A 14073-nucleotide genomic window follows, 5' to 3' on the forward strand; every position below is an offset into this window, starting at 1 on the left:
GGACACCACAAGGCAGAAAGGAAGTGACTCTTTTCTCCATGTCCCATGCTCACCTTGTCCCTTCGTTCCCCATGCTGGCCTGAGATTTTATCCAGAAACCATCGAGTTGGGAGGTAAATCCCCTGTTTCTGCCCTTAGAATCATCATCATGATTCATGAAGAATCATCATCACGATTCTAATGATGGATTATATAAACAAAGTGCTGCTCAGGGAGTTAATTAAACTTGTCATCTACCCCTTCAAAATCCTCTGCAATCAATAATTATAAGGCCCTCCCTGTGGGAGGGGGCCCATTAGGATAATAATAATAATAATGGCATTTATTAAGCGCTTACTATGTGCAGAACACTGTTCTAAGCGCTGGATCCACCCCCATTTTAGCAGTGAACAGCCTGCAGCTCAGAGAGAACTGATTCACCCAGGGGTAACCCAGGAGACAGTGGAAGCGCCGTAATCCAGCTTTCCTGAGATTTTTCCTCTTCTCCTCCCAGACCTATCCTATGCAGGGGAGCCCAGGGAAAAGAAACTCTTCCACCCGATGTAATAGGGTTCTCAGTGGGAACCCTTTATCTCAAACCACTTTATTTCTGGCAAGGCCCTAAAAAATAAACAAGTTGAAAACACCCCAGGTCTCCACGGGGGTTTGGTGTTTCAGATCTCATCTTCTAAAACAACTAACACTGTAAATACTGTTTGGTGCAGCTGAAGAATGACTCCGACAGGCACCTGGGGCAGGGTTTCTTCCTGGGCCGCTGCCCGTCAGTAAGCTCAGACTCCTAGGTCAATCTGTGGGAAATCACCTGCCTCATCCAGCTTCCCCAGGGAGAGTACTTGGTGGTGCCCTCCACTTTTGAGCCATTTAAGGTTGGAGAGTTCTATCTGAGAGTGTTCTCAGAGAAGAAGGCCAAGTCTCTTTACATGCTCCTCCGGACCCCCAGATGGCTAGTTGTTGGCTGTGTGTGGGGGCCCAAGACTCATTGCATGGTGCTGGAGGAGAGGGGTGACCCGATTTCCATGTGGGTGACTGAAAGTCTTCCCCACATCCTACCCTTCTGTCTCATTAGGCCTCTCAAGAGTTGGTGATTTTTCACTTCCAGTCAGTAAGTTGAGAAGGTTCAAGAAAGGTCCTTTGGGAATGGGGTAGGGAGAACAGGCCTTAGCAGCGATTTGTTCAGAGGGGCCCAGTCCCAGAGAGAGGACTCAAACCTCTTGAGAAAGGGCCCCAAGGAGATATAATAAAATATGTCCTGGTCTCCCTCCCTAATGGGCTATAAAATCAGTGTCTTCTTGGCTTAGATTCCACCCTGGCCTGGGTTCCCAGATAGAATGATTTTGGGTGTAAGGGAGTGGGAGAACTGGAAAATGAGGGTGGGAGGCAGAGCCTCAGCAGAGACTTCCACCTGCCATTCACAGACAGTGACCCAAGATGGGAAATTGCTGGGGCTGGGCAAAGGCTGGCTGAACTGAGGCCGCTGGAATAATGTCAGTGTGGTGAGGCCCAGAGGTCCCTGTGGGTGCTTGTTCTGGGGACAGAGAGGGCCAGCACAAGTTTAAGAAGTTTGGCATTAAGGGGAGCAGATGCACATAGGAAAAAAGACTGCTAAGTGTTGAAAGAAAGTGTTTTCTTTTCAGGGAAATTGGAGACGTGGTGATAGGAAACCCACATGAGGTAAGAGCCCATTTTGGGGTGCTACACTGCAGAGAGGGGTGGGGTGTGGGGACAGTCATCCATCAGAGGTTTTCTCTGGGTGACTTTACTAAAGTTCAGAGTGGCTATGGGAAGCCAATGGAAGGCTTTCCCAGGCTCAGGGGGAGAACCTGGGGGAGCCAGAATAGAACTAGGAGACATCCTAGCTGGCCCTCCCATTGGCAGAGTCATGTCAAAGGCCAGGTGCCCAAAGGAGCCAAGATGAGGACAGCTCTTTACCCTTTTCCACAGGTTTCACATAGTTCTTTGAATGCTGCTCCCTGGTTACCTCCCTAGTAAAACTATTGTTACTTATTAAGCAGTTACATAATAATGATGGCATTTATTAAGCACTTACAAACGCTGTCCTAAGTCCAGGATAGATACAAGGAAAAAGATATAGTTTCTACCACTCGAGGCTCTGAGGGAAGGAGAGCAGCTATCTTATCTCCATTTTAAAGGTTGTGACTTGCCCGAGGTCACACAGCAGTCCAATGGTAGAGCTGGGACTAGAGTCCAAGTCTTCTGACGCTCAGCCCATGCTCTTTCCACTAGACCACACTGCCTCTCCTTGCTCCGGTCTGAGTCAAGGCACTCTTCATGTTTCTCCAGGCCAGGAAGAGTAGAGCTGAAGGGAAGTGAAGCCCTCTGTGGATGCTGTTCTTCCACTGGAGGTGGAAAAGCAAACTCTGAGACCCCACTGGGGTTGGGGAGAGGGAGGAGAGCCGTGCACTCCAAAGCTACGTCTTTCACCTTCCAGCACAGCTTGTCTCCCCAAGTGGAAGCAAACCAATACCGGCCCTCTTTGGAAAGAGAACTAACAGATGGAGATATCCAGGGGTGTGTGTGCGCTAAGCTCATCTCAACTGCTAGATTTTGCCGGCATTTGCTGCTCTGAGTGAGACAGGCAACGTGTTATGTGCTCTGACCTCTATTGTGTTAGAAGGTTTTGAGCACTGCATTGAACCATGGGAGTGCTCTTTACCCTTTGCTTCAGAAAGCTTCCAGCAGGAATAACGGCTGCCTGTTCCCATAGAGTTTCTGGAATATGGATGGGCTCCATCTCATGTCCTTCCACTTGCAGTTAAATTTCAGTCTTGCACAGAAAGTAACTATTTCCTTATAAGAGCCATTGAGCAGCAGGCAGGCTGATCATCCTCGGATCACAGCACACACCAGTCGAGAACAAAACCTGGCAAGATAAAGTTTCCCACCACGGGAACCTTTTCTTCTGTGGTTTTTTTAATGATCTGGGCAGGATCCCATTTCTGTGCTAGTTAGAAGGAAACTCCTCTGGAAATTGCAGGAGGTTGGCTGCAGCAACCCGCCCGTACCATTTAGACTGATCTTAACTATGCCAGTGTTACAATTGTGAAGTCTCAGCAAGAGGCTATTTGCTGACAGGGCTGACCTACTGGTACCTAGACCCCAGCAATGAGTCTGGAGTTTCAACCTAGTTCCCATGTGTTAAAGTTATCTATATAGGGTGTGCTTTGAAGAGTCCTTGGGCCACTTTGGCAAGGGTCCCGATAGTCCAACGCAGTTTTCATACTGACTGGGCAGACTCTTTCCAGGAATTAATTCTGTCCCTGATGTTGAATAGGTGATGGACCTATTCCCAGGAATACAGGTTCTAATCTCCCAATGGGCAGGACTTAGTACAGTGCTCTGAACATAGCAAGTGCTCAGTAAATACCATTGATTGATTGATTGGGGGATGGGGCAGGGGGGCATCTTCCATACCCTGCAGACTGGCCATAGTCTTCTTCCTCAAGCACCCCATGGAGCAAGGAGATCTCTCACATCTTACGGGTGACCCAGTTCAGGGTGTTCCTGGCTAGCAGAAGGGCCACAAGGACGCTTTGTTATTGTGGATTGTGGTCTTTGTACTGGGCCAAAGAACCATCCTCGCCAGAACAGTGGTCCAACTGCCAATATCTATTTATTTTATTTTGTTAGTATGTTTGGTTTGGTTCTCTGTCTCCCCCTTTTAGACTGTGAGCCCACTGTCGGGTAGGGACTGTCTCTATATGTTGCCAACTTGTACTTCCCAAGCGCTTAGTACAGTGCTCTGCACACAGTAAGCACTCAATAAATACGATTGATGATGATGATAATGAACTGCCACAGCCAACCCATCTGACTAGTGCAAATGGAGCACTGGGTCACTTCAGGATGTACATTCTCTGTGCTTACAGAGAACGGGTCCTTTGATTATGAGGGGGTAAAGGTTTGGAGATGGGGCAGGAGCAAAATCCAAGACCTGGGGTGGCCTGGGGTAGGTTGAGGGGGTCCACAGCAAGGCCACAGGTTCTAGACAAGGCCATATTAGGGAAGGGGGACATGGAACTGGTTGAAGCCACTTGACTGATGTTTACTCCTACCTGGTGAGAGGATTGAACATTCGACACACATGTGTAAATGTGACCCAGAGGAGCCCTAACTTTATAGAAAGACACGTCTCTCTGTAGAGCTGTGATTTATTTTTCAAAACGCTGCTTCAAATGGTGTTGGTTCCATTTCAGGACTCCCTACAGTCAGCATGCTATCTGACCTGTATTTCCTCAGTCAGTTACATTCATTGAGCATCTACAGTGCACAGAGCATGGTACTAAACTCTTCAGGAGAATGCCCCAGAAATAAGAGGCAAGTCCTTCAAGGGACTTCTGTTCTAGGTGCATAAATCACTTCTTTAACACTTAGTTTTTTGTGCCTGTTTTTAAAAGAGCCCAGGCATGGCAGTCAGAGGACCTGGGTTTTAAACCTGGCTCTACCACTGGCTTTCTGAGTGACCTTAAGCAAATCCCTTAATTTTTTTCTGTCTCAGTTACAGCAACTGTTAAATGGTGATTAAATACCCATTCTCCCTTCCTCTTAAAGTGTGAGCCCCATAAGGGACAGTGACTATATCTGACCTGATTATTTTGTATCTACCCCAGTGCTTAGTACAGTGCTTGGCACATAGTAAACGTTTAACAAATACCACAATTTTTATTTATTGTTATCTTCACCCTGTTCCCTCTCTTTAGCCTCATCCTCGTGATGCAGACAAGGAAAAGTTCGAGAGCCTGTCTGAGAAGCTGGCTGGGGAGGTGAGTGGTGGATAAGGGAAATGTTAGAGAGAATCTCAGATCAAGGAGCCCGTCTCAAGATAGTTGGGATCAATAAACCCCCCTGACCTGTTGGGTCCAAAAGGGGAATTTCTGTCCTCTAGACTCTCATTCTTCAACTCCACCTACTCCATCCAAGCTCCGGGGCTGGGAGGCCAACCTGAGAGCACACAGAGCAAGCCCAGCTCAGATACCGATGAGCCACACCTCACTTCGACTACCGGGGGAAAGCATTGGTGACTTCCCCTCGAGCAGTCTTCCTCTGAGGTCATTTTCTCCTGAGCAACAGCAGATCCCAGTCCCCACCAAATCTCCGCTGAAAGCCATTCTCTGAACAGCCTAGGCAGCAAATCTTTCTAGCTGGTTTCCCTATGAAGGAGCAAGCCTGGCATAGGTCTGGTTTGAAGAAGGCCAAGTACACTTGGTGCTAGAGTGGCAGCCTGAAGACACGGCCTGATTCTCTTTCCCTTTGGTGTTTAAGGCTGCACTCAAAGAACCACACACATGGGCTGGCTCACTACCCCACTTCATCTGCCTTCCTCCCTCTCCCCAAGTGGTCCTGTATTACCCAAGAACCCAGGCACGAGGCCATGAAATCTTGCCTCAGAGCTTTGTCCTGCCAACCAAGAGAAAGTGACTGATTTTCCCTCCAGGACAAGGGTTAATTCCACATTTGTGCAGGAATTTGTACTCCTAAATTCCTACTTCCCTATTTTAAATAGACTGTCCAACAGCCTTGCTATCCTGAGAGGTGAGCTGGGCTTCCTAACGGGATGGGACACATGTTAACTTTGGGTGGAAATGTAAAGCTCCATAAGCAATGCTTTGATTGACAACGATCCACTGATAGGGAAGCATGAGGCAACTGTTCTTAGAAAATTCATTTATAAGTCAGGCCATCCGGGGGATTTACTGGAGCTCAGAAGTAAACACTGAGAGCTTGGCCTGTATTTCACCATCCAGTGCTCATCGGTCCTAATGTGAGCTGTACTTGGTATCTCTTTCCAGGACTCCAGGATCCAGGTCCATGAGCTCTGGGATATTTTGAAAGAGACCTTTTCCAAACGTAAGTTGTCTCTTGTGTCTTTCCAGGGAGGTGATAAGAGGCAAATAAATAGGCTGGCTATTAAGGAGCAGGGCCTGGTAAGCAGTGGGCTGCAGAGCAGATAGCTAGACTCCGTTCCTACAGGTCAGTTGTTGGGAAGTCGCAAAAGTCATCCATCAACAAGCTAAACTGTCAAAGGAGGTCATGTAGGTCAAATAATGTTCTTTTGAGAAATTGTGGGTGTAGAGTTGACCTTCGTTCTTGAAAACAATGCTGCTGACAGTGAAGTTCAGGTGTTTCTACATTCCTGGCCATGAGTGCGTGCATGAGCACACACACACACAGTCATGATGCTACTGTATTTGGCATGTCTGGCACTGTTTTCACCTTTGAGTGAATCCTTCGAGATGCTTAGGTAAAATAAGTGATTACAGGCCGAATAGTGTTGCTATTTGGTAATTACTTGAACCATGTCCTGTTGAATGATGGGGAGAGGGGAAGAAGAAGGGAGCGGAGGTATTGGGAGTGGGTAGAAGTGTGAAGGGGAGACCTGGATGGGGAGAAAGAGAGCCAGTCGTGGAGTGCTTAGGGAAGAGGCAGGAGGTCACTGAGGGAGCTGGCAGAGTCACCTAAGAGACAGGATGCTGATTGGTCAGAAACCCTTCCTCCACAAAACCCCTGTTTCCTGAGAGCTAATCAATATCCCTGTTGCACTGATAAAGTAAGTATATCTTCTCAAGACAAAAAAAAATGTATAGTTACACCCGGCCTCTACATTTCTTCATGACCTCTAATCTTTTTTTTTTTTATTCTGATATGATGGGGTGGGAGGTGCCGAGGTGGTAGGATTACTGTAGGAATTGTAACTTCTGGCTGCCTGGATGGAACTTAGTAGGAGATAGAATTTGGTCCTAATCCAACAATTGCTTGGAAATGGTAGTCAATCCAGAAACAGTGAGTCCAGGGACTTGGAATCAAGAGAACTGGGCTCTGCTTCCAACAATTCCATTATGCCACTATCTGTTCTGGTCCAATCACTTTGTGCCCATGGCAAAGATCTCTCCCTCTCTGAATTGGGAGTGTGGGGCAATATCATCAACCCACCTCGTGGTGGATACAAAGGGCTTGGGAATGTGACAAGCACCAAGACACCTGTGGACTCTCTGGACTCTGACAGATCCTTTAAGTGCAAAGTGATTTCATTTTTTCCCTTTCTTTTTGGAAGATCATGATCTCAAAGCAATTTGTCCAATCTAATCTCTTTGGTCCTGGGCCTTAAGCATTTCACTCCTCTCTAAATGACTCAGTATAGTCCAAAGCCTGACCTCCTCTTCATAAATCAATCGTATTTATCGAACACTTTCTGTGTTTGATAAATTAAGTGCTTAGGAGAGTACATTCCCTGCCCACAATGAGTTTACAGTCTAGAGGGGGAGACAGCCGTTGATATAAATAAATTACGGATAGGTACTTAAGTGCTGTGGGACTGGGAGGGGGGATGAATAAAGAGAGCAAGTCAGGGCCACGCAGAAGGGAGTGGAAGAAAAGGAAAAGAGGGCTTAGTCAGGGAAGGCCTCTTGGAGGAGATCATCATCATCATCATCATCAATTGTATTTATTGAGCACTTACTATGTGCAGAGCACTGTACTAAGCGCTTGAGAAGTACAAATTGGCAACATATAGAGACAGTCCCTACCCAACAGTGGGCTCATAGTCTAAAAGGCGGAGACAGAGAACAAAACCAAACATACTAACAAAATAAAATAAATAGAATAAATATGTACAAATAAATAAATAAATAGAGTAATAAATATGTACAAACATATATACATATATACAGGTGCTGTGGGGAAGGGAAGGAGGTAAGATGGGGGGGATGGAGAGGGGGACGAGGGGGAGAGGAAGGAAGGGGCTCAGTCTGGGAAGGCCTCCCGGAGGAGGTGAGCTCTCAGCAGGGCCTTGAAGGGAGGAAGAGAGCTAGCTTGGCGGATGGGCAGAGGGAGGCCATTCTGGGCCCGGGGGATGACGTGGGCCGGGGGTCGATGGTGGGACAGGCGAGAGCGAGGTACGGTGAGGAGATTAGCGGCGGAGGAGCGGAGGGTGCGGGCTGGGCTGGAGAAGGAGAGAAGGGAGTGAGGTAGGAGGGGGCGAGGTGATGGACAGCCTTGAAGCCCAGGGTGAGGAGTTTCTGCCTGATGTGCCTTCAATGAGGTTTGCAGTGGGGAAGAGGAATTGTTTGTCGGATTTGAGGAGGGAAGGTGTTCCAGGCCAGAGGCAGGTTGTGGGAGAGAGGTAGGAGGTGAGATAGAAGAGATTGAGGTACAGTGAGTAAGGTGGCATTAGTAAAGGAGTGAAGTGTGTGGGCTGGACTGTAGTAGGAGAGAAGCGAGGTGAGATAGGAGGGGCAAGGTGGGTGCTTTAAAGGTGGTGGGTAAAGCAGGCAGATGTAGGTGCAGCCTGCTGGGGCATTGCTATCAGTAGGGAAGGTTCGGACCCAAGAACCACCTAGGCTATCACATGGGATGTCCAGGCTCAGCAGAAATCCCAGCGGCAAAGATCGATGATTGCCTAGGTGGGTACTGTGGCAACCACCTGCTGGTCTGTGATGCTCATGCACAGCATTGGCACTATGCCATGGCCACTTTGATGGTAAATTGGTGGTATTTATTATGCTCTGGGTGCTGAGCACCGTACTAAGTGCTTTGGAGAGTACAATACAATAGAGTGGGTAGACTTGTTCCCTACCCACAAGATTTATTCAGAGAACTCTTGTGTGCACTTCACAGCATACAGCCCCCCTGACTGCCTGTTTGCTTGTTGAACATATTTCTGTCATGGGAACATGACCTAGAGGGATGAGTGGGTGTAAGTGGCACTGTGCCAACCACCAGCACGATCATCCATTCCTTTGTGCCGGAAAATCTTTGTGCCTGGACCAAGCCTCGCCCACTGCTTATGCTAGGAGACTCCATCACCAGTGACTGGTTTGGCTTTTATTTTAGAATGTCAAACGGAAAAGGGCAAAGCAAAAATCCCAGTTCCTTTTTCGGAAGGAGGACCGTGTGTCTACAAACCACCTGTAAAGGGCCTTCTCTAGCAAAGGCCTCACTCTTGTCCTCTTTCCTTCACATGGCTGTGCTGCGCTGTAGTCTGAATCCTCATTTTGGATGTCTTTGGAGCTCCCTGGCTGTCCATGCTCTCTCACTTCCCACTTGCATTCAAATTTTAGATGCAAATCGTGCTAAATGGGTGTTCTTTTGGAACCCATGTCTCCAGGGAGTCTTTACCTTTCCATTCTGGTGGTCTGATAGCAGACTCTGTTCTGATAGAATGGAATTGCCTGAATACAAGCCAGTGAATCAGTGTGGGTAGAAAAGTAAACTAAACAGAAATGAAATGGATCTTGCCATCATCTCATGGAGTGCTTTCCCGGGAAGAGCTCTTGTCTTTCTTGGTAGAAAAAGATGGTGGATACCACAGCTAGGCAGTAAATACCATAATTAACTGAGCCCAAGTTGCTGCAGGATGGAATATTTGGCTGTTTGCTGTGTTTAGGGAAGGGTGGAAAGGATGGAGGACAAGAGCAATAATTAACTCTTGTTAGGAGGCTGGAGTTCCTAAGTGTTTCTGTTGACACCACTCCTGAGATTTGAAAATTGAGGCCCTGCTTACAGATAAGGGAAGTAGTGGGTTTGATCCCCTGGAAGTAGGGAATAGACAAATGGGGAGCAAAGCTTCTTTTTTCTTCTTTCTGCATGCCAGAAAAATGTAGATAGAGTATTTGTCAATATTTGCTAAAGAGGAAGGTAAATTTGCACAGTGGGGATTTCTTACCCTATAAAAATAACCGGAGGGGAAATAAGATTCAAAAGAGTTTTACTAAAAGCTGAGCATGAGACCCTGCAGTGCCCAGTTACACAAAGCTCTCAGTCCTGCTTCCTTCATTTTTCCAGCTGGGCATGCAGAGAAATCACCTTACAGGGCTGCAGTCTCTGGAAAGGCAGCATCGGAGCAGCCCTGCAAGAAGCCTTGCAAAGGATGCTTCAACATGCTGTCAGTGACCAGACAACTAATGGTTAACCATCCACACAGACAATAAAATGCATGTTGGGTCCCAAACATCACATCGCTAGTCATCACCGTCCTGTCCCTCCCCACTGGTGGATTTTCCAGTAGCTCTAGAGACACTACCCGAGGGTAGCAAGTTGAGGGAAGGGGAACAAAAGAATTGATCATTTTTCAGGGGAAAAAAAATCAAAACCGAAAAATGTTTGTATTCAGAACAGGTGTCACTATACGCAGTCTTTCAATTGCATTTCTCACCCTTCAAATGGACCATTCATTCATTCATTCAGTCGTATTTATTGAGCACTTACTGTGTGCAGAGCACTGTATTAAGTGCTTGGCACTGTACTAAGCGCTTGACCAAACCTACTGCAACATAGTAGCTGGTGTGGCTTTATTCCTTATATGACTGCAGAAGTCTGGATATGAACTGGTCTCAGTCATGAGACCAGACAGAGCACCTTTTGGTTTTTTTTTTGTTTTGTTTTTCATTTTGGTTTGGGTTTTTTTTTTGAGGGGGGGGTCATTCATTCATTCAATTCTTTCAATCGTATTTATTGAGCACTTACTGTGTGCAGAGCACTGTACTAAGCGCTTGGGAAGTACAAATCGGCAACAGAGACGGCCCGTACCCAACAAAGGGCTCACAGTCTAGAAGGGGGAGACAGACAACAAGACAATACGTGTAGACGTATGTCAGAACCGTCAGAATAAATAGAATTATAGCTGGGGGTGTTACCTTGGGTGAAAAGATTCATTTGGAACTCAGTAGGGGCAATAAAAGACTTAAGGAAAAGATAGAGAAATATTTGTCATGTTGGAATTCTTGCCATCCATCTTCTACATCTTCAGTTCCTTCACTGAAAGGAATAGGTATCATGCATTATTTTTCAAAGTGAGTTCATAATGTAATAAACATTTTATAGTGATTTCAACGTGCACAATGAAAAGACTAGAGTGTGGCAATAATCTTAGTGTCTTGGAGTGGTAAGATGTTAAACCAACCCTGTCTCTATTCCTCTGGCCCCTAACCGGACCTCTAAACTCAGCCTCTGTCCTAACTTCCCGGGTGATGCAACAATTTTCTTCAGCCCTCCGGGCCTTGGTCTCCCCATTGTTAAACTAGGGGGAAACATAATAATAATGATGACATTTGTTAAGCGCTTACTACGTGCAAAGCACTGTTCTAAGCACTAGGGAGGATACAAGGTGATCAGGTTGTCCCACCGGGGGCTCACAGTCTTAATCCCCATTTTACAAATAAGTTAACCGAGGCACAGAGAAGTTAAGTGACTTGTCCAAAGTCACACAGCTGACAAGCGGCGGAGCCGGGATTTGAACCCATGACTTCTGACTCCCAAGCCCGTGTTCTTTCCACTGAGCCACGCTGCTTCCTTACTGCCCATCGACCCTCCTCTAAGGGCCAGCTCTGGAGCCCCATTGAACAACTGGCGACGCATGGGCAGAAGAGGATTGTGAGGCACAATTGCAACTGGAAATCGCCCTGCGATGCCAGGAGGGAGCAGAGAGCTGCAGATTAGCTTTCCTCTCACGTCCAGGCCAAATCAGGGTTTGTCCTAATTATGCATAATCACAGAAACATCTTTTAGCAGGGCCAGGAACGGCAGGCAGACAGCTGAAGCAGCAGGCGGCAAGAGCCATTCATAGCTAATGTCTTGATAAGCATCCTGAGCCTCTCCCCCAGGCACTTGGGAGCCCAAACTGCCCTCCTCTGAGTAAGCAAACCCTAACTCAATGCTCTTCATCCCTTTCCCCCCTTCCTTTTTCTCTCTGCTGTTTGAGCATTCAGGATCTAGCCAGGGAGATGGAATAAGCACTCCCACTCAGGATGCTGATGCTCTCTGCTCAGCAGCATTTGTCTGAGGGCTGACAATCCCGTTGTCTCACAACTTTCGTGTAGGTGAACATTTATCAGATCACAGTACCTGCCCCGCATGGAGCTCCCTATTTATCTTATCCCATTTTCCAGACGAAGAAAGTAAGGCCCAGAGAATTTGTCGCCTAGTGGATCGGTGGCGAAGCGAGGACTCGAACCTGGGTCTTCTAATCCCCAGTCCTATGCTCCTCCCACTAGGCTGCGGTGCCTCTCAGCACATGATATTTCATTTGTTGTGATCACTTGACAATATTAAATATTGGCAAGGGTGAAAGGCATCCGACTTGGGGGGGGCATAACGTAAGCCTTGGTATAGAAAAATGCCAGTCCTGGTGATGTCTCTGAACTACCTACTTGGTAATTCATTAAATCCCACTGTAGAGGTGGTAATGTAACCGTGGTTTTCCCTTAACGTGAGTTTCTTCAGGAACCCCTGCGATTTAGAACTCTGAAGTGGGCTGTCTTGTCATTCAGGTGCCTCACAACTAAAGGGCAACAATTCTGCCTTATTCTAGAGATTTCTGCTTGTTTGATGATGATGGTATTTATTAATCAATCAATCAATCAATCAATCGTATTTATTGAGTGCTTACTGTGTGCAGAGCACTGTACTAAGCGCTTGGGAATTACAAGTTGGCAACATATAGAGACGGTCCCTACCCAACAGTGGGCTCGCTTACTATGTGCCAAACACTTTCCTAAGCCCGGGTGGGAGCTCCTGAGCCTGGCCACGTTGGTACAAAATTGAACCCAATCAAGTTCATTCATTCAGTCGTATGTATGGAGTGCTACTGTGTGCAGAGCACTATAATAAATGCTTGGAAAGTAAAATTCAGCAATAAAGAGAGACAATCCCGGCACACACCGGGCTCAAGTAACCTCCCGGCTCCTAATTTCAGCCAGGCAACGGAGGCACCGCCACACCTAAAAGGTGGGGTTAAAGGGGTGTGTAATAATTCTGCCTCACTTTGCATTGCATTTTGGTTTAGGTTTCAGAGCCTGTATTTGTTGAGGAACTCTATGTGGACTTCAAGGCCTAGTGCTCTTGTAGATTGAGGGGGAGTTAATCCTGCAGGCCAAAAAACAGTTTTTGCCACCTGCTGATTCTTGAAAACTCTTTGCACTATTGGCTACTTCCGTGACTTTTTTTTCCTTTTGCTTCCCCCTTCCTAAAGAGGGATTGGTTCACAACTCAGTCGATATGTTGTCCAAAGGTAGCTGAGAGGAAGAATCAGTGCCACGACTCTAAAAAGAAGCTCTTACAGTGAAGAAAAGATGCAGTTTGACCCTGGCATCTCAGAAGAGGTGGTCTCCCCTGAAATGGTCAACTCAGACAGGGCCAATGCCCTTGGAGTTCCTCCCTTGGCTGAGAAGAGCCCCCCTCGTTCATTACTGCCTGCCTTGTGGGCAGGATGGGCTAATCAGGGGCAGGGAGAAGATCCTTGCCATGGTGCTTCTCCTCAGAGAAGGAGGAAAAGACAGTTAATCTAAAGAGATTATCCTTCCTTGGACAGTCCGCTAGAAATGATCCCCTGAAACTGGAAAGCAACTGAACCGCTGAAGCTGGAAAGCAACCCAGATGCAGGGCTAGCTGGAGCCACAATAAATCCTCCTCTTCCCACGGCAGTCTCCAATCACGGCCTGTTAATTAATTTTCTTAATTATGCAGCAGTGTACTCCCCCAGTTCACAGAGGGAGCAGTAGTGGCTGGAACAGGGTCTTTGGTGCACAAATGATCCTGCTAGCAGCAAAAATGCCTGCAGCCTGGTTTCCAGTGGCCTTATGGCACCGCGGTGCTGCCCACCACGTCCCTCCCACCCGGTGCTGGGCTGCCAGTTCAGGGAGGCAATCAGTAATGGCTCATTGGGAAGCCCTTCCACCACATGAACCCCACAGAGGAAAGGGACAGGACAGTGGGAAGAATTGATGCAGACTTAATTGCCACCAAACATTCTAGGAGTGTGCCAGAGGCGTTCAGCACCGGTTGTTTCAAGAACTGAACTTGTTATCAGCTGAGTGAGTGGCAGCTGTGGGGATTAGAATGGCAGGGATCTAGTTTGCCGTTCTTCCCCAGTGGTGGTTATTTCACCTTCCGTGCTCCTTTCAGGTTGGATGGAAGGACTAGGTGATTTATTTTCATCTTGCTTGTGTTGAAGCATCTAGGCTTTTTACCCTGAGAAATGTTGAAATCAAAAGTGAGAAACATTCTAGGTATTTCTAAAGAGTCTTTCCTCTGAGAGCTCAAAGCTCAGTCACATCTGTTACC

General features: G+C 47.2%; 1 pseudogene; it reads left to right on the forward strand.

The window, feature by feature from the left end:
- The window catches only part of LOC119940727, a 72927-nt pseudogene extending 59879 nt beyond the window's left edge, over positions 1–13048 (forward strand).
- The last annotated feature ends 1025 nt before the right edge of the window (positions 13049–14073 follow it).

This window comes from Tachyglossus aculeatus, chromosome 19, assembly GCF_015852505.1.
Source record: "Tachyglossus aculeatus isolate mTacAcu1 chromosome 19, mTacAcu1.pri, whole genome shotgun sequence".
Lineage (NCBI taxonomy): Eukaryota > Metazoa > Chordata > Mammalia > Monotremata > Tachyglossidae > Tachyglossus > Tachyglossus aculeatus.